Source organism: Stegodyphus dumicola, chromosome 5, assembly GCF_044657685.1.
Source record: "Stegodyphus dumicola isolate Sdum_Otavi_A_Nest chromosome 5, ASM4465768v1".
Lineage (NCBI taxonomy): Eukaryota > Metazoa > Arthropoda > Arachnida > Araneae > Eresidae > Stegodyphus > Stegodyphus dumicola.
The window spans coordinates 189898458-189911998 of record NC_140772.1 but is presented as its reverse complement, the minus strand read 5'-3'; the positions used below and the strand labels follow the sequence as shown (position 1 = coordinate 189911998).

The 13541-nt window shown below is 30.9% G+C and overlaps 1 protein-coding gene and 1 long non-coding RNA gene across 4 annotated transcripts in view; one reads left to right on the top strand and one right to left on the bottom strand.

The window, feature by feature from the left end:
- LOC146997368 (uncharacterized) overlaps positions 1-13541 on the top strand; it is a 369770-nt gene that overhangs the window by 36789 nt on the left and 319440 nt on the right. The window contains exon 1 of one of the 2 annotated variants that reach the window (XR_015041375.1): positions 7665-7736. The exons of the other annotated variant lie outside the window; for it this stretch is intronic. This is a non-coding gene — a long non-coding RNA (uncharacterized LOC146997368). Of the gene's footprint in view, positions 1-7664; positions 7737-13541 lie in introns of those variants that run through there. 2 annotated transcript variants of the gene reach the window in all.
- LOC118199399 (ATP-dependent translocase ABCB1-like) overlaps positions 1-13541 on the bottom strand; it is a 196362-nt gene that overhangs the window by 148679 nt on the left and 34142 nt on the right. The window lies entirely within an intron of this gene.

Genomic DNA, 13541 nt, shown 5'->3' with positions numbered 1-13541 from the left:
CTAGACAAGAGCCAGTGCACCTCGAAGCGATTTTTTCAAAATCCGAATCAGATTTTTTTGATTTTATCTTTTCGATTTTATCGCATTCTTTTAGAAATGTGGTTTTGGCAACAGTTTTTCATTCATTGCTTTGGATACTGGACTGCTGACTGTTTTCTCTTGGAAATATGAGATTTATTGCTTATTTTATTGTAATTTTTTTATATTACGTTTTAATTATATATAATTTTAATTATATAAAAAGTTTTGCATGATTCTTTAGGAAACAAAGTCCTTAACTTCTTTTATACCATTTGAATTCTTAAAATTTTGCAAGGTTAATTTATTTATTAGGATAATTAATATTTGTAATACATTTTTAAAAAAAATTGTGGAGTTTTTTTTTAATAAAGTTGTTTTGCAGAGTAAAATTCTGCGCAGTTTTAAATTTAACGTTTGGTTGTTTGTTCTCTTTAGGCAATTTTCCTGTAAATTTAAAAGCTAGACGAAGGCTAGCTGCGCAGCTGCTATTATATTAAATAACAAATTTACTTTTTGAATTGAGATGATCTCCGTAGAAGTAAGATCATATCTTTTTTGAACAAAGAACAATCAGAATGATTAGTTTGAGAGATAGATTACTTGGATTACCAATTGGTTATTTATTATATGCATGATTGTCAAGTTTCGAAGGTCATCTTATCGAAGTGACATAGTCTGGATCTGGACATCAAAAACAAGGGCGTGGTGCCACTTACTGACGCTTCCAAGTTTCGTGATGTGATATAATTAATAAATTACAGGAATTGGCAGAGAAGATTTTACACCGAAACTGCTTGAAATGTTTTTAGAAATTGCGAATTAATTTTTGGAAATATTTTCGATGTATTTATGTGGCATATCCTTTAATTTGTCTTATCTGAAAGAATGGATTTGATGAACTCGAAGTCATTAGTATATAAGGTATTTCTCCCACCTTCTTAGCATGCCTTCGTAGTGTAGTGGTCAGCACGCTGGGCGTGTATTCCAAAGGTGGTTCGATTCCCGGTGAAGGCATTGCTCATTTTTCATCTCTCCTGCTTCCAAAAAATCCTAATGTCTCTACAGTGGCACCCGAACTAAAAGGGTGGTGGATGATGATTCTCCATACCCAGGACTTGGCGACTAAAAATTCCAGTCGCCCTTTAAACGAGGGAGTATATAAGGTATTTATCCCGCCTTCTTAGCATGCCTTCGTAGTATAGTAGTCTGGGCGTGTATTTCTGAGGTCCGTGGTTCGATTCCCGGTGAAGACGTTGCTCATTTTTTATCTCTCTTGCTTCCAAATATATATATATATATATATATATATTGTTTCTACAAGTAGCTGCCATTTCATTAATAGGTATGAGTTGAGGTGATAAAAATTCTGCAATATTTTTACACTTTTGACTGTTACAATCTCAGTGACAGTTTTATTTAAGGGTTAGTGTACAAGCTGAAAAGTTAGATACTACGCTACTTTAACAATATTCTAGAAAGAAGAATAATTATGCAGCACAGTTTTTTTACGGAAGTCGAGGGGATCAGTTTGTGTCTCCATAGAAATTGTTGTTTTCTTATCGGACACTAATTTCTCTCGAGAATATCGCTTATTACCGAACATGCTCTTAAGGTTTCCGTAATTCATCTAATTTTCAAGAAGTGCCATTAATCTATAGTGTATTATTTGAATAAGAATCGCTGGAAAATGAGTCATTCAGTGAATACATTAAATACAAATTCGTTCGAATCTGTTTTGACGTTAGGTTTTAAAACCGTGAGAAATACGTCTAGCAAAATATTTTTCTCTTACAACTCCAAGCTGTCAGAAATCTCTTCGAAAACACATAAATTTATTTGTGCACTGAGTATGATTCGTTCCTCGTAAGTGTAATAACAAAGGGTAGACACACTATATATATATATATATAGAGAGAGAGAAAATATGTTAAGTAAAATTCAAACTCTAATTTGTGATATTCCCTTAACTCTCCATTTTAATTTGGCTATTTCCCCTTTCTGTCCTAATTCTTATAATAAATCTTTTTAGACTTCGTCACTTCTGAATTAATTCATGTCATATACGATCATACACGTAACACTACTGATGTAGGCACTTATGCAAACGCTTTGGTTAATCAAAAGACACCGAAATCGAAACTAACATTGCATACTGTATTTTATGTATACAAGCCTTCTTTTTGAATGTGTCAGACGCTCTTGCTTTGCTTCCTCTCCATCTAACATGTCTCCTCTCACCTCTCTATGTCAGTGTAATGCTATAATCGTAATGTAAAACGTCATGAAATGTTATAAACAATAAGCACAAATTGCATCCGTTATGATGCATGTTTCATAATCAAGATGTGCGTCTGAAGAATTATTCTGTCCAGAAATAAAATGTGTTAACTTCGCACCACGATGGCTAATCTTAAAAAAAGTATTTATCGAGCCGTTTTCTACATTTACTTATAAATATGTTGCAGTCACAAGCAAAAGGGAGTGAGGTTCGGTACTTCCCGCCATCACATAGCTTGCAGACACATTGGAATACTTTCAAGATTGTGATGTCGTTACGCCACATGATTCTTATCGATTTGTGTGTTTGCAATTACTATTGCAAAAACGACACAATTTAACAAGTGATTAGCGTTTGAAATTATTTGCAATGAAATCTACTCTGCAGTTTAAATTTTATTTCAATTTCATTAGTCTACACATTTTTCTAAGCATTTCAAGTTAAAAAGTGATTTTCTTAATTTAAATCTTATAGTCGTTTACGGGATTTTAAAATTCTGACATGCCAAAATGCATCCATTATAACAATATAGAGTTTTCAAACGTGATTCACCCTCTTTTAAAACACGGATGATAAGAAACACTATTCAGACGTCTGTTTAGAATTTTTTAAAAGTGGCCGAATTTTTTATAAGTCACTCCAGGCGTTTTGTCTCTACGGTCAAAACTTTGCCATCGAATTTTTTAATTATTTCGTAATAAGCTTGAAGAGAGCTTAGGTTATTTCGAAGCTGGAGAAGTGCAAAATGAGCAACGCCTTCGCCGGGAATCAAAGCACGGACCTCTGAAATACGCTCCCAGTATGCTGACCACTACAATACGAAGGCCTGCTAATAAGGCGGAAGAAATACCTTATATACTCCCCCTTCTTTTAAAGGGCAACTGGTTTTTAGGGGACCTAGTCGCCAAATCCTGGGTGTGGAGTATCATCATCCACCACCCTTTTAGTTCGGACGCCGCTTTAGAGACATTAGGTTATTTTTTTAAGCAGGAAAGATGAAAAATGAGCAACGCCTTCGCCGGGAATTGAACCACGGACCTCTGGAATACGCGCGCAGCGTGCTGACCATTACACTATGAGGGCATGCTAAGAAAGCAGGAGAAATACCTTATAAGCTACCCAACTGAAATTTTGCACATACATTCATTATAATACAATGTGGTGCAGTGATGTGCTTCAAAATTCGGCCTTGGTTTTTTTTTATTATTTTATGTAAAATCGAAACTATTTTTCGCACTAATCTTCGTTTAACGAAAAACCTAAATATTGATAAATTTGTTGTTTTCCCCTGGGACAGAGTATAAGAAAAAACTTTTAAATTAAGTTTATATTACATTTTTAAACTCGCTCGGTTTTATCGACCATTTGACGAAACAAAATTGTTAGAAGTAAAAGAATGATTTGTCATGCTTAAAAAACTGTTTCTCAACTGAATAATTTAATTGACAATGTGCCATTGAAACTAAAAAGATAAAAATAAAATAATATAAATTTCTTAAGAAAATCCAGGTTTATTCAAAACTCATAAAATCATTAAAAGAAAGAAAAAACTCATAAAATCACTAAAAGAAAAAAAAAAATAATTGACCATATAGTGTCACGGGAAAGAGAGATTAAATGATGTAAAATACGGTAAACATTCAACCGCAATTTTATATCACGAGTAATATAAGCGTTGGCTCTCAAATAACAAAATCTATTAATCGGTTTGCATTATCAACAGTATGAGCTATTATCTTTATAAATTTATTGATGACACCCCATATTTTTATTATTCGTGATGTAAAAGTTTAGTTGAATTTTGTAAAGAGAGTTATTTAATGTTTTTTTTTCCCATGAAACCGTAGGATGTATTATTGGATAAATTATTTTTCTTTAGTTCATTAATTCTATTGTAAGCTATAAATAAAAATTTATTTCATGAAACATTTTTTACCTTATTTTCTTATACAAAATTCATTAAATTTGCACAAAACATATATGTATAAAGACTATGGACCTGTGAGCGAGGTTTCAAATTCTAATGCGGATTGCCACCTTCCACTAGTTAAGGTAAAGTGTACAAAATTTCATCAAGATCAGAATAAAGCTGTAGATTTTTATGAATTATACAAAAAAAAATGGGCATTCTTCTTTACACAAATATATATAAATGTATAGAGAAAGAGAGACAAAGACTGTTTTAAACAATCTGTCATCAGGAGGAACGACTTGCCTAAAAAATACGTTTTAGCAAGGAAAATTCACATAACACATTTCCTTGCAAGCAGCTGACAGAATTACTGAATTTATTGTATATTACAGTGTTATGGTACATAATAAATTCAGTTAAAGACCTCAAATTTGGCGTTCTACAGAAGGAAAATATGGAATGCATTCCTGTACAAACTGCCATGGAAAGTTTTAAAGTCAGCACTGTTAGGAATATTATGCTCCGTGTTCTGTTAAAAAACAGATCGCTGCGTATTGACGTCGTTGAGCTAAATTCTTTTCAACCAAAGCCACTGTAACAGATGTATTCCAGAAAACATGACATACAGTATACGAAAAATTTGCTGCAGAACACCTATGTCTTGTGAAAGGAAAGAGTCCTGCTCTTCAAGGATAAAATTTTATTCGCAGAATGTATAATCTTCTATCGGACTGTTATTGAGTAGGACTTAAGAGATTTATTTTCACACAGCATATTTTCCTGCAATGAATATAACACAGTATTTTGTTTTCAAAATATGCCACTTTATAAAGTACGAGCAACTAACTTTCTCTTCAAATGACACTGTTAGGATATTCAGTTTAAAAATTTTTGGTGTGAAGTTTATAAAATTTTAATGAATATCTTAACATCCTAACATCCTAACAGATGTTAAGATATTCATCAAAATTTTAAGTTAGAAATTATTTTATAAATTAATTTTAAAGTAAAAATTTATTTTATGAAAACTCAGTCCCTTATAAAGAAGCGTCGTCTTTTTCTTTTTCTAATATGTATTTTCGAAAACAATGAATACAAAAAAAAATGCTTCAATATTACGACAGAATCTGTTAATTGCTCGCCTCTTGCGGAATGTTTCGGAAATAATTTCATGTGCATATGAGTAAGAGAACAAATTTAGTTTTACTTCCCAAAGGGAGGAAATTTCTACAATATTTTAGAGGAAAACCGCAAGATTCTTTCAAATATTTAGTCCAATTTCCTCATCTACATCTGAAAAAAATTTTGTAATATATCGAAAACTTTCCGCAATTATTTTTAATCCAATCAACAATGGAACGAAGCTAGAGATAGTTATTTTTAAAAACTAAAACTATTTTATGTGGATATAAATATTTTGCAAGCTCAGATAAAAGCCGGTTCTCTAATGCCACTGAGCTGAAGTTAGATTAAGTCACAGTTCTCCAATATCTGTTTTTAAATCTTAATCTCAACAATACCTTTCATAGCTATAATAACTCTTTCAGTTTTAATACAAAAACCTTGTAATATTTATTGTGTAGGAGTTTTTTTTTTTTTTTTTTTTTTTTTTTTTTTTTTTTTGTTGCTGTTAGATTCCTCGCTACCTTTCTGCTTCTTACTCACACCTTCAATTTTTTATTCACCTTGACTTCATTTTTTTTTCTCCACTCACTTCTGGGCTCTCCATTCCTCTCGCTAGTTTGTCCTTATCCTCCATTCCAGCTTCCAGCTTTTCCGCATACATACCTCGAACAGAGAGTTTTAATTTCAAATCTTAAGCGATCTTTTTATTCACTTTTATTGCCATCATCCGCATTTTACGGTTTAATTAACTTCCTTTATGTCATTTGGTATAATTGCATAGAGATAACCTTTCGTGTAAGAGAAAAAGCATTATATTTCGCTAAACTGATCTTTTCTAATAACTAGGAAGTGACTCAAATGTCAAAAATATCATCCCGCAAAATTGAAGCAAAAAAACATGCGCAGACTCAGAATAAATTAAAACAAATAGCAGGTTAGAGTGAAACATACGCAAAATTTTCAGATTTAAAGTCAATCAAAGAATTTCAAATTAATTTGTATTTATTTCTTAAATACTTACTTCTTCTGGGTTTATAATTTCATAATACATTATTAATAAAATTTTATGTTATTAAGTGAAAGAGGAAACATTATTCCTTTAGAACAAACTGTATCAAATTTTTCATGTGCTACTCATGTACTATTAAACTGCCTTCCAATTTTATGAATAAAATATACTACACTCTGCTGCCTTTAAAATGGTTTATATTTTTTTCTAACATTACGTTTATAAAAACGCCACGCTAGCAACATTTCTTTATTTTAAAATTTAAATAAACATGTTGTAAGGGGTTAAGACAGCATTTTTCTGTATTTTACTCCTGTATTATATTCTGGAGGAACTTTTCCAGATGTTGAAAGAATTGTCAGGATTGTTGTCAGGATTCAAGGAAGTTTATATAGCTATTATACATGGTTAGCTATATAATTGCACACTATTAGCCTATTCATCTCTATTTCTTGGAATCCTTATAGTTCTTCAGTAGAAAATGTTCTGAATAATACTTTTCGAAAAATTCTAGGTTAAACAAAAAAGAAACTAGTTTTTATTGCAATATTTGTATGATTAATTAACATATTCTTAAACTTATACTATTAATCATATTTTCAAATACCACCATTATTTGCAATTTTACAAAATAATTTATTCATCCACTAAAAATTGCAAGACAGTCATTAGAAATGAGATAATGAAAAATTTCACCGAAAATTTTTTCAGCGGAAAATAATTGCAGAAAAATTAAGTAAAATAACTAGATTTCAAATTTTTCGATCAAGGGATTTTTTATGATGTTTATAAGATTTAATTTTAAAACTCAAAAATTGGAAGGGATTTTTTTATGATGTTTATAAGATTTAATTTTAAAACTCAAAAAGCATTAAATAACAGCACATCACTTCTCTTGTGACTCTTCCAGTACAGGTTTTGTTTGGTAATAAAATCCTTTTGATAATAATGAATTACTTAATACATTTAATTTATTTTATCTCATTTAAAACGAAATAACTATTTTATGAAATATCTTTTTTTAATGCTGATGTTTAAAATATTAGGAATTATTATTCTTTTAGGTTTAGAAATAGTAGGAACAATAATTAGTTTTTATGAAACTATTCCAAATCTATTTACAGGTATGGAAAGCATAAAACTCAGGAATTTCATGCATCGTCATATTTACTTAAATGCATAAATTCTACATCATCTTTAAATAATGCGGGAAAATGTTTTTCGCAATTTTCATTTCATGATATCATATCCGTCAAAAAAATTATCCCTTTCCGTTGTACACAAAGAGATAAAACGTTTAGTCATTTCCGTTGCCTCTGTATGCAGCTAAAACTGAGCCACGTTTAAAATAGGAAAATATTTGTCAGCAAAATGCAAATCACATGAAAATGGTATGTAAAAATTTCATTATTAGACAATTCTGAAGTGTGTCCAATTCAAATTGACTTTAATATCTCTAAAGACGTATTAAAGATACTAAAAATACCGCCAAATCATTTTATCCAATATAATGAAAGAAAAAATTAATTATCACTAAAACTGAAAAGCAGGAAACAAACATATGTGTAATAATTTATATATATATAGTTATTTTTATTATAAAAATAATTCATTTTATCATCTCCTTCCGTATATAACTTAACATTAAAAACTTCATATTTCCCATTTTGAACTTTTATCAATAATTAATGCTTTTGAATTATTAACTAGTTACTTCTGACGCTTGTTTCCATAAAGTATTTTAAATTTCATAATGAAAATTTAAATTTCTGTTTTAATTATTCGTGTATAAGTCATTTAATAAATAAATACCTTTTGAAAATAAATTATAATCTGTGCACAAAAATATGTGAGAAAAATGCAAGCACCTTACTCTTATAGACGCCTTCTAGGCAGTTAAAAGAAAAGAATTTTCTTAAGTCCTAATCAGATTAACCCAGATAATTAATCAAGACACTCCACCCTGAAACTGGATTTCTCGCACTTCCTCGTTACTTGTGCTCCTTGCAGCTTATAGAGCTGTATCAGAAATCTACTATTTGTAAACAAAGCTAGACAGATAGAGGAATCTCCATAAATGCACCAACAGAGACATTGAAAACTGTTTCTCATCATTTTATTTATTATTTTTTCTCATCCCATACCTTATTAAAAAGGGTGCAAGAAATTTTTAAATAGCTTTGTTTAAAATAACACTAGTTACAAATTTTATGCTTTTACTTTGCAAATAGGATAAAGCAAAGAAACACCGCCCACTTTACTTTGCTTACTTTGTTCTTCACAAATAAGCTAAAGAATTTAGAATGTAATGAAATAGTAACAAATACATAACAAAAGCATTCAAAATTTATCACTAATTAAACCTCAGTCTTAGACTGACAAGTGGTTTTATAAAAAATCTTTATGAATTTTTAGGGAGACACAGCCCTTTTCGTTAGGGTGAAAAGGTATTTGCCAAATGGTTATTAAATACTAATACAGCTTACTAATACATGAGGCTTGAAAAATAAAACACAGTAGATAATAAAAAAGACAATCTGTAATTAAAGCTAAAGACAAGAGAAAATAGCTGAAACATCAGTCTTAGGTTTACTGTGGTATTTCCACCGATATATAAGACACTCATTTTCCAGAGCGTATTTAAAATAATTAAAAATAACTGAAACCGGCTTCTAATGCTGAATAGTTTCTGTGAATAATTCTCTAGGTAATGATTGACGGCATTCCCGTTTTACCTCTGTCCTTGATTAAGCTATTTTCTGAGCTTTCATTGAGATTAATATGCGCTAGACTGGCTATTCCAATAACTGAAGGTTGAACATGCGAAAATGAGAAGAAAAATTAAATGAGTCAAAGATATTAACTTTTTACAAACTATTAATTTTATGGGCTTTCACTGGTAGTCACTAATCTTCGGCAATAGAAAACTCCTTTTCCTAACATCACGAAAAATAATGGAAATTCAGAAAAAGCTAATTGAAATTGATAGTCCTTCTGGGCAAATTGGCCCTTTAGACTAACAAAACACAAAAGTAAAATAGGTTACGTAGTTGCATTTGTACAACCGTAAAAATAATATGACAAGCTCAACATCAAAAGGATTGCATATTGCAATCGTACAAACAGAATTTTAAACACTATGAGAAGAGCAAAAGCTAAACTGATTGCACAATTAAATCATACGGACATAATCTAAAATGAGAAATGCAAACCTAGCATTTGGCATTAATGCATTTTTACAGAGCGAATAAGAAATAATATGAAAAGTTCAAAGTCAGAACAGACTGATCAGTGGCGTTTATAGAAATAGAGTCGAAAATAATATTGGAAATCATAGATTGTATACAGAGTGACCTGAGAAAGTCGTAACTTTAAAAAGGACTAGGGAGCGAATGATGATAGCTATTAAATTAATCTTAGCAGGAGATTATTGTACGAGATTAGAAACTTTTTTTAGTATTCTTTCTTCTGTTAGTACCAAATGCCACCAATAAATAGCACTTCATGCTGAAGCTGTAAATCATTGGAATACTTTCGGAATGATATCAAAATGTTCTCAAATGTCCGTCATTTGAAGCAACAGAATGATGCTTCTTGATTAAATTATGATTCGTGTAGTGGAATGTCTTTGCGTTCATGAGTGTTGGTTTGTTCCATTTTTGCAAGAGTGATGGGATTTTGTCCATACACGCCATTTTTCAAGCTGCCCCAAACAAAAAACAAATGACATAAATTGAGACCTGGCGAATTAGGTGGCTAATCCATACACACCCCTTGCCGGGTGTACGAGGCAATGATGCGATTGTCAAAATGTTCCTCTAGGAAAGTAAAAAAGCTCAGCAACTTCATGAGGATCTTGCGTTTGTTTTCGAGTTTTTTTTCGCGGAGTGTTAATTGTCTACATGATAGTCAATGGACGGTACGAATGCTTTCCTTAAGAATTCGCAAGCATCATGGATCATTTGCGAAACAACTTGTGAATAGTAGTAATTATTTACACATATAAAGCAGGAACATTTACGACATTTTATATAACAGTCGACGGATAGAAATACTTACTAACACTGTAATCCATGGACATTTATCGAACTGTTAAATTAAGCAGAAAAGCATCAGAAAGAATCAAATTCATTAGCATAAGTAAATAATTAAATGGTATATTTTTTCCTTGTATAGCCTTTTATTCACGCAGCATTTCGTAATGACTTTCACAGTTTTACGATATGTAAATAAGAATTAGTTCCTACCTTATTATAGATACCATTTGAATACAAACAAAAGTCTGAAACTATGCCGCATGCGTTAGAAATAAAAGAAAAAGTACAGCCGCTCAATTTTATGCTCTACTGCCTAAATGACTTAAGATGACATTCACTGAGAATTCAAATTGAGCGAGACGGAAAACTGCAATCAGCAACAACGTTGTAAATTTACCAAGTGTTAACCCGGATCTGAAGTAGTCTGGAAATACAGAAACAAGTTTTAGATCAAATTTTGGCCTGAGGTGGTAGTATGAGAATATATATTTCAAGGTTATGTAATTCGGCTTGTTTAATATACTTTCCATTTTTAAATTTGTTATTGTTCTATACAGGTTTAATTCAAAACTTTTTTGTACCTTAATAGAAAAAATGCATTATCGCTAATGCTTTATGTATAAATAATTATATACAATACCCTAAACTCTTGAAGACTTAAGAAATTTCCCAGAAAAATAAAATTCTCTGAAATATAATTCCGTTTGCACTATGTAGAGAAATCGACTCTTTGGTGATTAATTAACATTGTGTGCCAGAATGTTTAAAAACCATTTACATAATCAGAACGATGTCTTTGTAGAAGGACTCTTTTGAGTATTTTTGTTTTCATTCAATAAAAGAGCTAGTTTCCTTTAAATTATCTTCCAGGAAGGAATCCCTACCCTTAAGGCAGATAGCTCTAGTGTACTTTGCCGTAATCTCAATAAACCAAACTAAACCATTCGATAAAAAACATTGTAAGAAAATGTTTATTTATTCATTTATTAAATGTCATCAGCCCCATATTAAAATTGCTGCTTAGGAAAAACTGCAGTACTTTAAAATGTCCTTTAAGAAGAATAACGTTTAAAAAATTTAGAAATTGGGTAACATACCATGCCATTTAATTTGTTGTTTAGCTTTATGTGCATGAAACAACTCATAAAAAAGATATAAACGATTTTTATTAACTTACCATATCTTCAAATTTAAGCAAGAAATAATTGAAAAACATAGCATCATACAGGTTCTCAAAATAACATTAGCTTATTTTTTTTTACACATCGAAAGAGATACATTGCGTTCAGTTAATACTGAAAAATCACACTCTGTTAAGACACGATCATATCTTGGTGGTGGTGTGGTATGGTGTATTTAATTATGGCAAAGCACACTAGGGCTATCTGCCTAAGGGGAGGGATGCCTTTCGTGGAGGACTTTCTAAGGGAAACTGGCTCGTATACACGTTACACATGGGGAAAACCACGAAAACGCCCATGCAGCAAGCCCGTTCGCGGGATTCGAACCTCGAACCGAACTACCAGTGTTCAGCGTCTTTACCGCTCGGCCGCTGGTGGGCGCGATCATATCTAGGAAACTGAGGAACGGAAAGAACAACTCAATTCTCGCTCACATCCGCTTCTCATCAGAAATACAGCATTTCCATTAGGCAAAACATAAGAACATTAACTTATCTTTTAATTTTATTAGTCTGTTACACTGAGATATTTAGAAATAATAAACGCACATCTTAATACATTAAATCGTTATTTCACTTTTTAATAAGCTATATAACTGATATTAAATTAAAATTCACTTATTTATAATATATCCATCTAATAATTTTTATGAACATTTGCAACTTTATTCTAAATAATATAAGATATTTCTAGTACCATAAATTACGTAAGTCATAGAAAATCGCTTGTTTTTAATTTTAACAGTTTTTAAATTTAAAAGCTGTTTTAAATTTTTAACAGTAAACATGTTTTGAAGCATAATATCATATCCTGAAATTTTCAGGTGGCAGTTTATTTTACCCGCAAATGAGACATATTCCGTTCTGTTTGTTGTTTTACTTCTAAACTATTTCCCCGCAGTTAATTACATAAAGATTTTAAACAGAAATTCAGCAGTAACAAAAAAGTCTTATTTTTAGAAAATATATCTGAAAGATTTTTTGGAATTCTTTAAGCGCAATGTTTTGGAAGCGTCAGATCTTGTACTTACACTTTGATGTTTCCAGGATTTGCAATTTAAGAAATTATATGTAGAATTTCCTTAACTATATCCTGCAAAAATGGGAAAGTAGACCGTTACAATATTTTGTAGTTTAAGACATATTTTAGAATACCTGCATTGATTTCTTCTTATATTATTTCTACTAACAACGAATTTTAGATACACTCATCTTTTGCATTTCGATTTAAAGCACTCAACTAAAGAAACATCAGATATTAGAGCCGCAAACTGTAAATCTAGGCGAGAGAAGCAAAAATCTTTATGTAGTGAGATACGGAATTGTCGACTAAACGTTGTCGTCAAGATGTTAAAAAAATAATAAATCTTTGACTAAGAGCACCCGAAATATATGTCTTAAGACTTGTTTGACTTCCAGTAAATTTCTGTAGATATACTGTGCATATCAAGTACAACAAAGAATAATCCAATTGAAGTTCTTTGATTTTCGTATTTTACTACTTCTCTAAGTACCATGAGGAGATTTTTAGCTCTTACATTTAACTGAAACAAAAGTTAATTTTGTAAATAACTCTGGCTGGTTAAGGGTATTGATATGATAAATATTCATGACTTCTAAGAAGTGCCGTTACTGTTAACACAATCAATATCAGCTTTCAAAACTTATGCTTTGATACAAAGATGAATCTTGGCTATGTGAAACTAAGTAGCAGAAGAATAAGAAAATATTATTACAAATGGAAATATAAATAATTTACTGAATGAAAATCTGAATAACGCTATTAAATGCAAATACATATTTCTAATACAGAATGCATTATTGATTCTTCATTCAAGGAGAAATGAATGACAAACAATTGTAAATTATAAGTAAAGAAGGTGCGTGTTATATGTTTTAAATTTATGACGAATTCACGCAAGATTTTCTCTTAATCCTTATTTCAAGTAGCATATTTATGATGTCTATTTTAATGCGAA